Source organism: Capsicum annuum, chromosome 1 (assembly GCF_002878395.1).
Source record: "Capsicum annuum cultivar UCD-10X-F1 chromosome 1, UCD10Xv1.1, whole genome shotgun sequence".
Taxonomy (NCBI): domain Eukaryota; kingdom Viridiplantae; phylum Streptophyta; class Magnoliopsida; order Solanales; family Solanaceae; genus Capsicum; species Capsicum annuum.
The window spans coordinates 209,538,221-209,555,092 of NC_061111.1; positions in this window are offsets into that span (position 1 = coordinate 209,538,221).

Sequence of the window (16,872 nt, forward strand, 5' to 3'; positions counted from 1 at the left end):
ATATTAAAGGAGACTGTAAAATAGGACTGCTTTGAAACTAACATATTTTGATAAGACAAAGTTTGATGGAAGATTTTTGTCAATCTTATGTCAAAATATGCATATTACATTAGTTCTAAGGATGGAGTATCATATCAGATGGGGCCACTTATTTACAATCATAAATTCGAAGTTAATGAAGAAACCACGCATGTAATGGCATGGATTTTTTCCCCAATTTAGTTCCTAATTATTAGGAAGTTTCTATTTTTGAGTTACTACATTAGTTATTGCACCTTTGTTAGGATTTACTTTTATTTAAAATCTCTTCTTTCAACTTAATAATACATCTCTCTTTTTCTCCTTTTGTTTTATGTTTTTCATTTGTAAACATCTACACCACTGCCCCTGAATAATAGAAAGACCCTTATGATTAAGCAATATCTTCTATTTAAAGTACAAATGTCTAACATTTATAAGGAAAATCATGAATTTCACAAACTTTGCAATCCCAAAAGAAACAAATGTCAGATAATATAGCACACTAAAAAGTAAACACAACGAGATAAAGACGTACTTGCAGAATATAATGTTGTCAAGAAACAATTAATGATCTGCCATGTATAACCAATGTCATGAAAAGAAAGATCAGTAACTTCTCTAGTAATTGTTCAAATAATTTGCAAAACACAACTTAAAATGTTACATCTCTACAACTGTCATCTCACAAATGCATCATATTTAAAATATAGATCCAATATATGCATCTCTAGTCAAATGATGTAAATATTGATGAATTTAGGGTTGAATACCGACTTTCAAATATTTTTGTGCTTGATACAATAAAACTACTCATATCACTACTTACCAGAAAGTACCACGGGTATCAGAAGTAATTCTCAGAAAGATGTCACACAATTCATTATGTAAGTTATATTTGCTCTTAATACAACTAATACCACTTGTTCGCTGTATGAAATTCATAATACCTTTGAGGACCACAGTACTAGCAAATACTGCAAGTGTTGTCTACTGAAAATATCTATGTGCTATGAACTCTTCTTGTGAAAAGAATGGTAAAAAGAATGCTAATGAAAATTTGTAATTCAAAGCGATGAGACATATCCTTGACAAATAAATTCACAAAAGCACAAGGATGAAAGGGGCTAAAATCAGTACAAAATAAAAAGCAGTTGTACTATCCCGTACTTTTTCTAGCTTGAAAAGTTTCCTAAGAATGTTAGAAGCTTTCTTTGAAAGATGAATCTACTTTTGTACACGTGGTATATTCAAGATTTTCACTTTTTATCATGTGGGGAATTGAATAAGCTTTCCATCGATACCAAATTCACCAAAATCCGACATCGGGTGAAGAGTTAGAGCCTTTTTAGTGAGACAATGTATCACCTGAGCCTTCAGCGCGTCGTGGAGATAGATCAAATGGCAATTGTCAATTTCCAGTGTTGCTCCGCGATAGTGACGCGTTGAGCCAAACTTCCAGGTCGCAGACAAGGTGGCAACGCAATAGCTCCGCGTCGCGCCACCGTGCAATTTCCCATTTGTCACTTTCCAGTGACTTGGAGTGATAGTGGCGCGTCACGCCAAAGATAAAAATTGGGAAATTTTCTCAAAAATTAAAGACGCGCTTCGGGTTAAAAGGGTCAATTTTCCACCCCGATATATACCCAATAACGCGTGATTTAGTCATTCTTCACCTAAAATATACTCTATTCTCTCAAAATCCTCTCAAGAACACATTAGGGTTTTTCATAAAAGATTCAAGTTCAAGAATTTCCACCGTCAATCTTCACGAAATCACATCCCAGGTATGCGTAGTGTTTATTCATGGACTCCTTTCGTCCATGAAGCCCAAGAATCTCTTTTCTAAGTTTAAGTTTATGGATTTCTTTATAAATTTCATGTTGAGTTTGTTTTGTTTATGTTGAGAATGATCAATTGAATTCAAATCCATGTTGGGTGATCAATTTTATGTGAAATTGATTTGATAGATGTATATTCATGTGAACCTATGAATAAACCCTAGATGATGAAATTAGAGATGAATTATGATGATTAATTATTGAATAATGTTGTTTCCATGTGCTATGCCTACCATGTGTATTATTAAATGCCTAGATGAAGGAACAATGCTCAACTAGTATGATATCATGAAATCCCCATGTATGTACAAACTTATACATATCACATGTTTGATGAAGTGCTTCAATATTTGAATTATGAATTGTATTGTTGGTCATGTGTTCAAGTAAGCCATGCTACGTCAGTTTCTTCTTATCGAGTCCTAGGGGTACTTGTACCCGAACATTTAGCTGTGTGCGTAGTGCCATGTCATGTTTTCACGATCTCCTCAGTCAAGCTATGATCCATAGAACTCAGTCAGTCATATGACTCAGGAAATCTCAAAAATCTCAAAAATTTCAGTAGCTCAGTAATCTCAGTAACCTCAGTATTCCCATTCAACCTCAGTAACTTCAGTATTCTCAGTCAATCCTCAGAACTCAGTACATTTCGTCAGTCAGCGGAACTCAGTAAATTCAGTTTAGCTCCGCTAGACAATACCCCTAGTATCAGGTCATTTTAGTTAATCAACTCAGTTTAGTTAATCAGTTTAGTAGCTTTTAGATGGGAGTAAGATTCAGTACCAAGCGAGCCTAGGAATGAGGACTCACCCGCTAGTTAGGACTGAGATCCCTAGAAGTAATCCCTAAGTTCCAGAACTACGTAGTCAGTGTAGGTACGATATGTCACCCATTAGAAAGGACTGGCATACTCTGGGATCACTCGTTAACGCATTTAAATATATAGGACTGATCCCAGGGGTCACCTACTAGATTAGGAATGACTCCACAACAGTTGTCTTTACCAGTGGTACAGTACTGACACTCTTCCAGCTAGGGTTACAGGTTGGACCCCAGTTAGCTTAGTATGGGGCATGTCGGTTAGATGAATACATCCCACAGTTTTAGTTATAGAATCAGGACTGTCAGATACAGTCAATTCAGCTAAGTAGTATAGATTTAGGACTGTCAGATATAGTCACTCCTTATCATTATAAATAGACTTTGAGATCACCCACTAAATAGGAATGATCTCAACTATGGTCAATCAGTATCAGTATCATCAGATTTAGAGATCACCCACTAGATAGGACTGATCTCAGATTTAGTTACTCAAATACAGTACAAAACTCAGCTAGTTCCATTAGATTTAGGACTGTCAGATACAGTCACTCATGTTATCAGTTATATCAGTTATCAGAACTTATGTTATTAGCATTCATATTGAGGACTATCAGATATAGTCAGCCAGACAGTTCTTCATAATCAGAACTGTCAGACATAGTTATCCATGTATCAGCAACATAGTATCAGTCCCTCAGTATTTAGTAATACAATATTAGTTTCTCACTCATCAGTGACTCAGATGTCAATGTGAGTAGACTCAATAGTCAAAACTCAGTATTCAGTCCTATCACAATCTCATTTACAGTTATGTATGCATGAATGTATTCTCACGTTCATGTTAGTCAGTCAGTTAGTATTGTTCATTAATATAAACCTATTGCATTCAACCTACCTCACTTGCATACTAGTACATTCAAAGTACTGATGCATTTGTGCTATGGTGTCTTACACAATAGGTTTAGAAGCACGAGCTCCAAAGAACCAATAGCATCCTAGTTCAGCAATCAGAGTTAGCAGTGATTCCTCATCCTTCGAGGACATGATGATCATATTACTATTTCAATTTTTAGTTTATTTCAGTAGTTGAAGTTAGTTGAGGACATGTCTATCAACTTCTTATTCAGACAGTTTAGAAGCTTTCAGACTACAGTATGTTCAAATAACTATCTCAGCTGTTTTGGTATTGTTATACTATATTTTTCAGTTATGTAATAGTATTGAACCTTATGGCCTTTCAGTTCATGTTTCTGCATTTACGATATTATTACTATTATTAAGTGCTCAGTTTACAGATATCAGTCATGGGTTAGCTTATGCTCTTTCGGGGTCATGGGCACCATGTAGCATTTCAGGTACCAGATTTGGGGTGTTACAAACTTGGTATCAAAGCCTAAGGCTCAATAGTATCCTAGGAAGTCTGAAAAGCTGTATCGAGTAGAGTCTTGTACATGCGTGCATTGTGCACCACACTTATGTGCAGAAGGCTATGAGGTGTTTCAGGAATAGTTTCCCTTCTTTCAGTATTCATGTCGTGCCAGTGAGCATAGGCTCAAAGTTAAACTCTAAGTCTAATCTTTTTCTCCCTTTTTTCTACAGAACATGCCTTCTAAAAGAAGAAACGGGAATCAGTCAACCCCTCAGCCCGAAGAACCTTTGGGCGAACATATTTCTTATGCGGAGTTCAGGGCCGCATTCACTACTTTTGCTCAGTTAGTTGCTACTCATAATGAATGACCAGCTATTGTTTTGGCCAACCTTGTGGCCAATTCATCTACAGCCAGGATTCAGGACTTCACCCGAATGAACCCTCTATTCTTTCTTAGGTCTAAGTCAGATAAGGACCCTCAGGAATTCTTAGATCAGGTTCATAAGGTGATATATATCATGGGAGTGACAACTTTTGAGAGTGCTGAGCTAGCTATATATCAGTTGTAGGATGTGGCTCATACTTAGTTCAAGAAGTGGAAGTCAGAAGGGGCAGATGAGGCAAGGCCTATAGAATGGGATGAATTTGTCACTACGTTCTTAGAGAGGTTCTTTCCCCTAGAGCTTAGAGAAGCTAAGGTGCTAGAGTTCATCAACCTCAGGTAGGGCAATATGCTAGTGAAAGAGTATTCTCTTAAGTTTACTCAATTAACCAGATATGCCCCTTATGTGGTTGCAGACAGTAGGGCCAAGATGAGTAAGTTTGTGTCAGGGGTGAATGGTAGCATTGTTAATGAGTGCAGATACGCCATTCTCAATAGTGACATGACTTTATCCAGACTTATGACCCATGCTCAGCAGATAGAAGAGCAAAATATTAAGATAAAAGAAAACCAGAACAAGAGGGCGAGGACAGGTAGTTTTAGCTTTACTCAGCCTAAGTCAGGGGGTGGTATCCATTCTCAATATAGTCATAAGCTTTCAGTCCCAGCTCCATCTTCAGCTAGTGCACCAGTACCCAAGTTTGGGAATTACAGTCATGATGGGTCGCCAGGATCTAAGGCCCAGGGTAGTGAGAATAGGAGTCGTACCTATCTGCTTTGCGAAGAGTGTGGTAAGAATCACCTAGGTGTATGTAGAGAAGGTAGTGAGGTATGTTATGGATGTGGTAAGCCAGGCCACAGGCTACGGGAATGTAGAATAAGTGCTCAGAAGGGAAAAAATTTACGCCAGCAGGGCATCACTTCCAGTACCACTAGTGGTTAGCGTCATAATAGGTTTTATGCTCTTCAGACTTGCCATGATCAAGAAAATTCCCCCATCATAGTTTCGGGTACGTTATATGTCCTTCATACTCATGATATGCATTGCTAGACCTTTTTCTCTTATTTTAGCTTAAGATTTTCAGTATGAGTTATTCAGTCATGAATCAGTTCGTGGATACCCTGTGCATCACCATAGTATCTCAGTAAGGTGAGTATTCTTAGAGGGACATAGTGCCCCAAGGGGGAGATACCCCATTATTCCTCAACGTTCTCATGCCTTAAATAAAGTTCCTCTTCGAATAAAGAATCCAGTTTAGAGTAGAGGGTATTCATAAGTTGATCCTTAAAGTCCCAACCTCATCTTTGGTCCAAGTATTTAGAGGCTCAATTCCATTCATGATGTTTAGTTCGTATGTCATGTATCAGACTAGGCTCAGTTAGGTTATCATATTTTCGCTCATGCATGTTTAGTAAGACGATCTCAGATTCATTAGCATTTCCGGTTAAGATAACAGTTCTTCTTAGTCTTACTCAGTTTCATGTTTAGTGTTCATCACAAACTTGGTACTAAGTACCCTTGCATATTCAGCCATGCATTCATATATCAGTTCAGACATGTAATTATGCATTAGACATACATTCTCACTGTGAGAAATTTAGTTCATCAGAATATTCAGTCATGTACTCATAAGTCAATTATCAGTCATGCATTAGATAAGCATGAATTTAGCTTATTAGTCATGCATAAGATATGCATGTTCAGTATGTTATATTTATCCATCAGTCTTGAAATCATGTTCTAGACAATTTTGTTTAGTATTTACGTCAGTTTGTATTCTTTCCCTCTCACTCAGTCTCATTCGAGGATGAATGTTCTCAAGGGGGAGATATTGTAATACCTCGTACTTTCCCTAGCTTGAAAAGTTTCCCAAGAATGTTAGAAGATTTCTTTAAAATATGAATCCACTTTTGTACATGTGGTATTTTAAATATTTTCACTTTTAATCATGTGGGTAATCTAATAAGCTTTCCATCGATACAAATTCTCCCAAATCCGACACCCGGATGAAGAGTTAGAGCCTTTTTAGTGAGACAGTGTATCACCTGAGCCTTCAGCGCATTGTGGAGATAGCTCAAATGGAAATTGTCAATTTCCAATTTTGCTCCATGATAGTGGCACGTCACACCAAATTTTTAGGTCACAGACAAGGTGGTAACACGATAGCTCTGCATCGCGCCACCGTGCAATTTCCTATTTGTCACTTTCCAGTGACTTGGCGTGATAGTGGCGCGTCACGCCAAGGATGAAAATTGGAAAATTTTCTTAGAAATTAAAGACGCTTCCAAGGTTAAAAGGGTCAATTTCCCACCCCTATATATACCCAATAACACGTGATTTAGTCATTCTTCACCCAAAATATACTCTATTCTCTCAAAATCCTCTCAAGAGAACATTAGAGTTTTTCATAGAAGATTCAAGTTCAAGAATTTCCATCGTCAATCTTCATGAAATCATATCCCAGGTATGCGTAATGTTTATTCATGGACTCCTTTCATCCATGAAGCCCAAGAATCTCTTTTCTAAGTTTAAGTTTATGGATTTCTTTATGAATTTCATGTTGAGTTTGTTTTGATTATGTTGGGAATGATCAATTGAATTCAAATCCATGTTGGTTGATCAATTTTATGTGGAATTGATTTGTATAGATGTATATTAATGTGAACCAATGAATAAACCCTAGATGATGAAATTAGAGATGAATCATGATGATTAATTGTTGTATAATGTTGTTTCCATGTGCTATGCCTACCATGTGTATGATTAAATGCCTAGATAAAGGAACAATGCCCAACTAGTATGATATAATGAAATTCCCATGTATGTACAAGCTTATGCATATCACATGTTTAATGAAGTGCTTCAATATATGAATTATGAATTATGTTTTTGGTCATGTGTTCAAGGAACCCATCCTACGTCAGTTTCTTCTCATCGAGTCCTGGGGGTACTTGTACCCAAATATTTAGCTGTGTGCCTTGAGCCATGTCATGTTTTCACATTCTCCTTAGTCAAGCTCTGATCTATAGAACTCAGTCAGTCATATGACTCAGGAAATCTCAAAAATCTCAGAAATTTCACTAGCTCAGTAATCTCAGTAACCACAATATTCCCAGTCAATCTCAGTAACTTCAGTATTCTTAGTCAGTCCTCAGAACTTAGTATATTCCATCAGTCAACGAAACTCAATAAATTCAGTTTAGCTCCGCTAGACCATACCCCTAGTATCAGTTAAGTTCAGTTAATAAACTCAGTCTAGTTAATCAATTCAGTGTCTTTCAGATGGGAGTAGGATTTGGCACTGAGCGAGCCTAGGGATGGGGACTCACCGCTATATAGGACTGAGATCCCTAGAAGCAACCCCTAAGTTATAGAACTATGTAGCCAACGTAGGTACGAGATATCACCCATTAGATAGGACTGACATACTCAGGGATCACCCGTTAGCACATTTAAATGTATACAATTGATCCCAGGGGTAACCCACTAGATTAGGACTGACTCCATAGCAGTTTTCTTTAACAATGGCACGGTATTGACACCATTCCAACTGGGGACCCCATTTAGTTTAGTATAGGGCATGTCGGTTAGATGAATACATCCCATAGTTTCAGTTATAGAATCAGGACTGTCAGATACAGTCAATTCATCTCAGTAGTATAGATTTAGTAATGTCAGATATAGTCACTCCTTATCAATTATAAATAGACTCTGGGATCACCCACTAGATTGTACTGATCTCAACTATGGTCAATCAGTATCAGTATCATCAGATTTAGAGATCACCCACTAGATAGGACTGATCTCTGATTCAGTTACTCAGATACAATACAGAACTCAGCTAGTTCCATCAGATTTAGGACTGTCAGATATAGTCACTCATTTTATCAATTATATTAGTTATCAGAACTTATGTTATTAGCATTTAGGACTGTTAGATAAATTCAACCAGAAAGTTTTTCATTATTAGAACTGTCAGGCACAGTTATCCATATTTTAGTAACATAGTATCAGTCCCTCAGTATTCAGTAATACAGTATCAGTTTCTCACTTATCATTAAATCAGATGTCAATTTCAGTAGACTCAATAGTCATAACTCAGTATTCAGTCCTATCATGATCTTAGTTACAGTTATGTATGCATGCATGTATTCTCACATTCATGTTAGTTAGTTAGTTAGTATTGTTCATGAATATGAACCTATTGTATTCAGCCTACCTTACTTGCATACTAGTACATTCAAAGTACTGACACATTTGTGCTATGGTGTCTTACACCATAGGTTTAGAAGCACGAGCTCTAGAGAAACAGTAGCATCCCAGTTCAGCAATCAGAGTTAGCAGTGAGTCCTCATCCTTCGAGGACATGATGATCATATTACTATTTTAGTTTTTAGTTTATTTTAGTAGTTGGAGTTAGTTGGGGACATGTCCCATCAAATCCTTATTTAGACAGTTTAGAGGCTTTCAGACTACAGTTTGTTCAGATAACTATCTCAGTTGTTTTGGTATTGTTATACCATATTTTTCAGTTATGTACTAGTATTGAACCTTATGGCCTTTGAGGTCATATTTCCGTATTTATGATATTATTACTATTATTCAGTGCTCAGTTTACAACTATTAGTCATGGGTTAGCTTGTGGTTCTTCAGGGTCATGGGCATTGTGTAGCATTTTGGGTACTAGATTCGGGGCGTTACAACGGTATAGACTTTTATTTGGTTAGTCAGTAACACTTTGCATTTACAAACTACACTTAATCTTTATGTTACACTAACATATGGATCTACAATCGATATGATGCAGATTCGGAAAAGAAAACAATTTGACAGTTTTGACCTTGTTGTACTGGTTATATTTAGATTGTTGCATATTAGACTAGAAGACAAAACAAAATAACATAGTTTTATGTCCAGGTGACAAGAAGAAAATATAAAATCTAGAGTAATAACTGTTATTTATCAATCGCAAAAAATTTGATGCATGTTATCTTTCTCTCTTAGACACAAAAGACATGACAAATGAGTTGGAAGATTTAGTCATAGTAAGCTCCATGACTAAGCTGACAAATTTGATTAAAATCTACTCCACAAACCAGCTAGCAGATTTGATTGTAATCAGCTCTTATAAATATGGGATATCATGTATTTTAAGAAAATATATTAGTTGTTATTCTAGGAAATAGATCAGGGGAAATCCCTTGATTCAAGAATCTCCCAGAAATCAAGGATTTATTAGTTTATTATGATCTTAATTATTGTATTATAAATACTATATAATTTTCTGAATAAGGAAATACTTTTGTGGTATCTAAACATTCATTATATTAGAGCAAGACTCAAATTTTCATGGACATCATCTTTCTAGAACATCAAAAGGAGACAAAAGTTCTTCTCTGAAAGTTCTGACAGAAAATTTGATGACTCAAGGAGGCAACGCTTCTCATATGCCCTTCCAGTTAACTTCTCATCGATTAAGCGGGAAAAACTATCTGAAATGGGCATATTCCATAAGGTTTGAAATTGGTGATCATGGAAAGTCGGGACATATGATCAGAGAGACAAAAAAGTCAAAAGTTGGAGATCCAAATATGAACACTTGAGATCAGAGACTTCAAATATGATTGCTTGGTTAAAAAACTCCATGGAACCAGTCATAGGTAAACCTTATCTTTCTTGACCTACTACTTAGGATATGTGGGAATTCATTAGGGAGACATATTCTGATGTAGAAAATGCTTCTCAAATTTTAAGTTGAAAATTAAACTATGAAAAGCTAAGCAGGGTGACAAGAAAGTCACTGCTTTTTATAATAAAATAGTGTATTTATGGTAGCAGTTTGACCAGTGTTACAATAATGAATGGGAGTGTTATGTAGATTTTGTGAAAGAAAAAAAAAGAAAGAAAATGAGAGAGTTTACCTTGTTAGCAGGATTAATTAGGAGTTTGATGAGGCCAGGTCACGAACCTTAGGGAAAAACCTTTTGCCCTCACTTTGTGATATTTTTTTTGAAGTTAGGAGAGAAGAAAATTAGAGAAATGTTATGTTAAAACCTGATCTAAATGTTCAATTAAAACCTGCCATAGACTCTCTAGCTCTTGTGACAATGAAAAGTGAAGATAGCAGAACGAAAAGGCCATGGTGCGATCAATGCAAAAAATGTTGGTGCACCCATGAAACATAGTGTAAGATTCATCAAAACCACTAAATTTGAAGCAGAAGGGAGTTGATAATCGTGTCTTTCAATATCAACATGGTCAATCCCTCCAAACAGCTTATTTTGATCAAGGGCAACAACCTTCTCCAGATTCGTCTCCATTTACATGCGAACAACTCTGTACATGCGAACAACTCTGCACAAACTTCTTCAATCTCCCAGTTTCATCCAAATACACCAAAATCCTTCTTGTCCTTTTACTAAACTAGGTATTGTACCATCTGCTTTTCTTAGTGCCAACTCCAACCAAATAGATTTTTGGATAATAGATTTAAGAGTTATTGATCACATGACTAGAAGTTCCCGTGATTTATCTACTTATACTCTTTGTGCAAGGAATAGTAAAATAAATATAGCTAATGGTTCATTCTCTACAATCACTAGAAAAGGAACTGTTAAACTATCACCATCTCTCACATTTTATGATATTCTTCATGTTTCAAAAATCTCTTGTAATCTAGTTTCTATCAGTATTTTTCTCTTAATTGTCGTGCTATTTTTAACTCTAATTTTTGTGGATTTTAGGAAAAGGTCTCGGGGAAGATGATTAACAGTTCTAGTGAATATGGAGGTCTTTATTTTCTTGATAATGGGGACAACTCTATACAAGTCATGCTTTGGCACTATAGCCTTAGACATCCATGTTTTTATTATTTAAGACATTTGTTACCTCAGTTATTTAGAAATTAGATTCCTTTCTTGTTCCAATGTGAATTCTATGAAATGGCTAAGCATTATCAATCTTTTTCTCCCTCTCAAAAGTATCAGTCTTCAGAACTTTTTATGATGATTCGTAGTGATGTTTGGGAATTGTCTAGAATTTCAATAATGTCTAAAAAATGGTGGTTTGTAACTTCTATAGATGATCATACTATATTGAGTTGACTTTTTATTATTAAAGGAAAAAATTGAGGTTAAAAATGTGTTTGAGACTTTCTATACAATGGTGGAAACATAATTTAATGAAAAAATCAACCTTGGTATGATAGCAATGAATTTGTTTTTTAATTTCTTCATTGCTATCGTGATCCTCGGTCACTGATAGCGATGAGTAAATTTTTGTTGGCAGCCTTATATATTTTTTTTTTCAAGAAGAAAATCTATTTTCACCATTTTTAGAGTTTGGGAGCTTGATTTGAGATGATTGCAGAGGGGTTTTTGAGATCTAAACCTTAAGTGAGTGTCTGAATCTTGTTTTCATCACTGGACATTGATTATACTTTTAAATCATCTTCAAATCTTTGATTTTGATACTCCGTGGATTTACAACACTTTTGATGATCAAAACTATGAAAAATTTCAAGTGCTAAGGCACTTTTATATAGATATAAGGTGTTTTATGGTATTTGTAGGTCAAACAGGTCTAGAGAATGAAGTCCAGGATTTTATATATAATGGGCATCAAATGATCATAACCATGAATATTGGATCTGACAATAGTCATACCTTGTCATCGTGGTAAGAACTCGAGAAGGTGAAAATTGAGAAAATCAAATGAATACATCCCACGATCTTACATAAATGCTATGATCGTAACATCAATCGTGGTAAAGATGTCCAAAAAAGAGGCTTGGAGATGTTAAGTAAGCAGAGGTATAGACGAGGATATTCCACAGTCATGGAATGATACTACAAGATCATACTAGAGATCGTAGGAGGATTAATCTGCAAGGTGAAAATCAGAGGTAGAAACAACGAAAGGGGTTCTATGATCATAGAATAAAACCATGAGCTTGTATAGATAAATGTGCCATCAAACATCTAACAGTATACAAAATTCAAGTAGCATACTACGAGCACTAAGGACAATTGCGGTATGTACCCACGATCATACCTTCCTTCATTTGAGGCGTAGACTCTACAAATCTAGTTGTGTTTAGGATATGATTTATATGTCTATAGATACTCATATTAGGTTTATTGTTTTAGTTACATTATATTAATACTTTTGGGACATATTGTTGTAAGTGTAAACATCTATTTTGAGGGTTTTAATTCATAAGTGAGATTTGTGGTTTTCATCTTATTCTTATAAGTTCATAATTATGTTTAATTCTTAGAAGTATTATTTTGTGCTTGCAATTATGAGTTGTTAAACACCATAACTGGGTTTGTAGGAACCATGACAAATTAAAAAAGTAGAAGTTATTCTCAAAGGGTTTGGGCAAGTATTTTTGTTCTCTTTGATTTGATTGATTTTTAATGTTTACAGATATTAGAACTCACCTTATCCTTTATTTTGATGAAATAAGGGATAACATATGGGACAAAAGAATAAAAAATAGAGACTTGGATCTACCAAACTTCAATTAATAGCTTGAGCATATAATTCCCAAAAGCTATTTTGGGATCCAAGAGAGAGGTTAGTAGTGCAAAAATATGGAGAAAAGAAACCTTACTTGGGGATAGTTACTTAAGCAAGTGCAGAAAACATTTAGATAAACATAGCCTATCGATTATATATGCCAAGCATTAGGAAATATCACTAGTACGAAGAACTTATGGAGTTATGAATTTATGGGAAACACAGTCTTAGTGCCTCTTATTCTTGATTACAAATCCAACAAAATCAACGGTTATTACTATTGGATTTCTGATTTACAAAAACTCTATTTTTAATGGATATTATTTACCGATTGCTTAGATAAACACTTGATAGATTTTTCAGCCTATTCCTTATGGGATGGACCCCAATCTAGTTGAATTATATAGTTGATCAATAATAACTTTATACTTCTGTTAGAGGTGTAATTTGGGAAACATTAGATTTAGGAACCATTGTCGGTACTATGGTTTAGAGTTGATTAATTATGTTTGTTGGGATATTGGTTTATATTTCTTGATTTTAGTTTTTTGAGGGTGTGCAATAGTATATGCACAACACTCAAAGTCGAGGCAATCCTCTGATTCCACTTGATAGGGAAATTAAGGGAACTTTGAGAGTGAGAAGATAGATGGTGAACGAGAGTTCATAATAAAAGAATTCATAATGAGTAGTTTTAGATGAGAAAATCCTGAATCAGCTAAGCAATCCTCATGGGCTTAAGAAAATTGTGGAGTAGACTACTGCTTGATTAGTTATTGGGGAGAACACTGGATAAAAAACTGTCAGGTAGGCAGCAAGAGAAGAACGGGATAGATGAGCTAAAGAAAATCATCTAGCCACACTTGGAGAGTGAGAAATAGAGAAGGAATAAGGGGTAACAACCTCTACAATTGTGTAACTCCCTGAGATTACACCCTGGGCGTCACACGGTGCTTACAGTCTCGAGGGAACATAAGCTAACCCATGAGTTGGTACCTGTTATGAGCATTGAATAACATAATCATAATGCAGAAGAAAAACTGATAAGCCATAAGGTTTTAATAACTAAAATCAACACTGTATCATAAATCTGGAAAATAACTATCTAAATATGATAATGTAAAGAAAATCTAAATAACTTTTGACATGCCAACTAAAGTCTGAATACTGAATAACTAACTGTAATGTCTGAAAGCCTCTAAACTGACTGACTGTGAGTTGATGAGAGATGCCCCAACTAACTTCACTAACTATTGAACTAAAAACATAAAGTAAAATAATATGTCCTCGAAATATGAGGAATCACTGCTGCTACTACTGAGAGTCTGAGAAGTCTAAGTGTGATCCAAGAACTGAGCATCAGAACCTATGATATAATACATCATAGCGCAAAAGAAAGGTATGCGATCAGTACTTTGGATGTACTGGTATGCTAAATGAGGTAGGCTGACATGCATGGTTTCATGAACAGGAATAACAACTGTCTAAATATACATATAAAACATGGATTACTGAATAGAGAGTATAAAATCTGTAGCTACTAAAAATATGTGAAATCTATAAATACTGTATAGGCATGAAAGTCTGTGAATACTGAAGGTACGTGAAATCTTTAGATACTGGGGATGTATGACCAAGCATATAACATGAACAGAATAAAAGTCTGTAAACTGAAGTACTAAAATAACTGATATCTGTATGCCTTGGTCAAACAATACTGAGATTGAACTACTGGTCTGATTATTGGATTGAGACTGTGGGAGGTATTATCTAACTGACATACCCCAACCTAATCTAATATGGGTCAAACCTGTAACCCCAGTTGTAAGGGTATTAATACCGTGCCATAGGTACTAACACTAGCAATGTGGATCCACTAAACTGGTATACGGTGTTGTCCCGCAGGACTAAATATGTCAAGCCTAATGTAATGGGTGACCCTTGTGAGATAGTCAAGCCTATACGAATAGGTGACTTATCATATCCTATGTTGTCTATGTAGTTCTCTAGTTTATGGACTGCTACTAGTGACTCTGCCTATCTAACGAGAAAGCTGTAATACCTCGAGAATCCCAACCGATAGTAGAACTATGCTTCAATCTCATGAGAAATAGATTTTTGTGGTTTGGTAGTTTTATGATCAAGTTTGATTTATATTAATGCCTCAAATATATCCTATCTATTAGACGAATCAAACTATCCCTTACCGATTTAATTCTTGAGAAAGATATTGTCATAGTCAACTTCAAATGAGCATATCTTTTATTATACTATGAATTTTTGATCTCATGACCCACCAAAATATATATAATTAAATTATATTTCCAATCATATCAATTTTGCCAAAATCCGATATCGAAATAAAAAGTTTTGGCCCTTTTACTGATAGCTGTTCGAGCTGCCAGGTGCGATGGGCAAGCTGACGGACCGTTAAGTCAGCGATAGACCGTTACTTTGGACATTGCAACTGAGGTATTAAGGCCATTTTATGGCCCAAAAATGATGGTTGGAGTGATGGTTCGTCACCCAGACCGTCAACTTTGTCCGAAACAGCGCTGAAACGACGTTTTGAAGGGCTTTTTGGGGGGTTTTTTCCACCTTATTTAACACCTAATCACATCAAATCAAAACACATAACTCCTAATTCATCCATAACATCAAATTAGGGTTTATTTCCAAGATCAAAACCCAAGAACAAGATTTAAACTCTTCTTCAAGAAACTAAGAAATTCAAGTTCTTCAGGTTCAAGAACCGTAAAAAAAACATCAAGATCTGTGTTTCCCAATCCAAGAACATTCAAGAAAGTTAGTTATATTTCAAGTTTCAAGCTTTTGAGGTATGTTAGATTTTGATTCTTGGGTTCCTTCCACCCAAGAAGTTCAAGAATCCTTTTCAAAATTTTAAAGTTAATGTTTTTACGAGTTTTTCATGATTCATGTGAATTGAAGTTCATGTTCATGTTATTGTTGAGTTATAATTCATACTTTTGAATAAAATTTGCAAGCTGTAATCTTGATATGACTTGAATTGCATTGCATTATGTCCATGTTAAATCCCTAAATTTTCAAGTTGGTTGATATAATCATGATACTTAGGTGTAGTATTTGTTGTATAACCAAAGCATACTCCCCATATGTTTGATAAAAATATTTGTGTGAAGGAATTAGTGTCATTATACCATGTTGACAAGAAATCCCAAATCATGTATAAGTTAATGCATGCCAAGTGGTTGTTGAAAAGCTTTAGTGAATGAATTGTGACATGTTAGCATAAAATCTCCAATTATGTACTCTTTAATGCATGTTAAGATTTTAATGCAAGACCTTGTTGGATGAGTTATGAGATATTGGTATGCATTCCCTATGTAATCATATGTTAATATTTCCAAGTGCTTGAAGAGATGCTTTATTGAGTGTATGGTGAATGATAGTGTATTGTTATGATGTTCAAGAGTAGTCATGCCTTGTATTATTTATGTTATCGAGTTCTGGGGGTATTTATACCCGACAAATTAGCTACTTGTCTAGAGCCAGTGTCAGTTTCATGATAATCTCAGTAAAGCCACGAATCCTTAGAGCTCAGTCAGTTACAGAAATCAGTACTCTCATATAGTTACAGAACTTAGGAAATCTTAGTATCATTAGCATTCCAGCTTAAGTTCGGCACTCAGCTCAGATCTTAGTAGCATTCAAGTATTCAGTTCAGACCTCAGTAAACTCAATCAGCTAGTAGAATACAGTAGGATCCCATCAGTCATTAGAAACAAGTGAACTTATCTAGATCAGTCAAGTAACATGATCAGTAACAGATTCAGCTTAGTCTAGTATGGTTTAAGAAAAATAATCAGTTCAGTGTCTTTCAGTTAGGAGTAGGATTCATCACCAAGTGAACCTAGGGATAGGAACTCACCCCTAG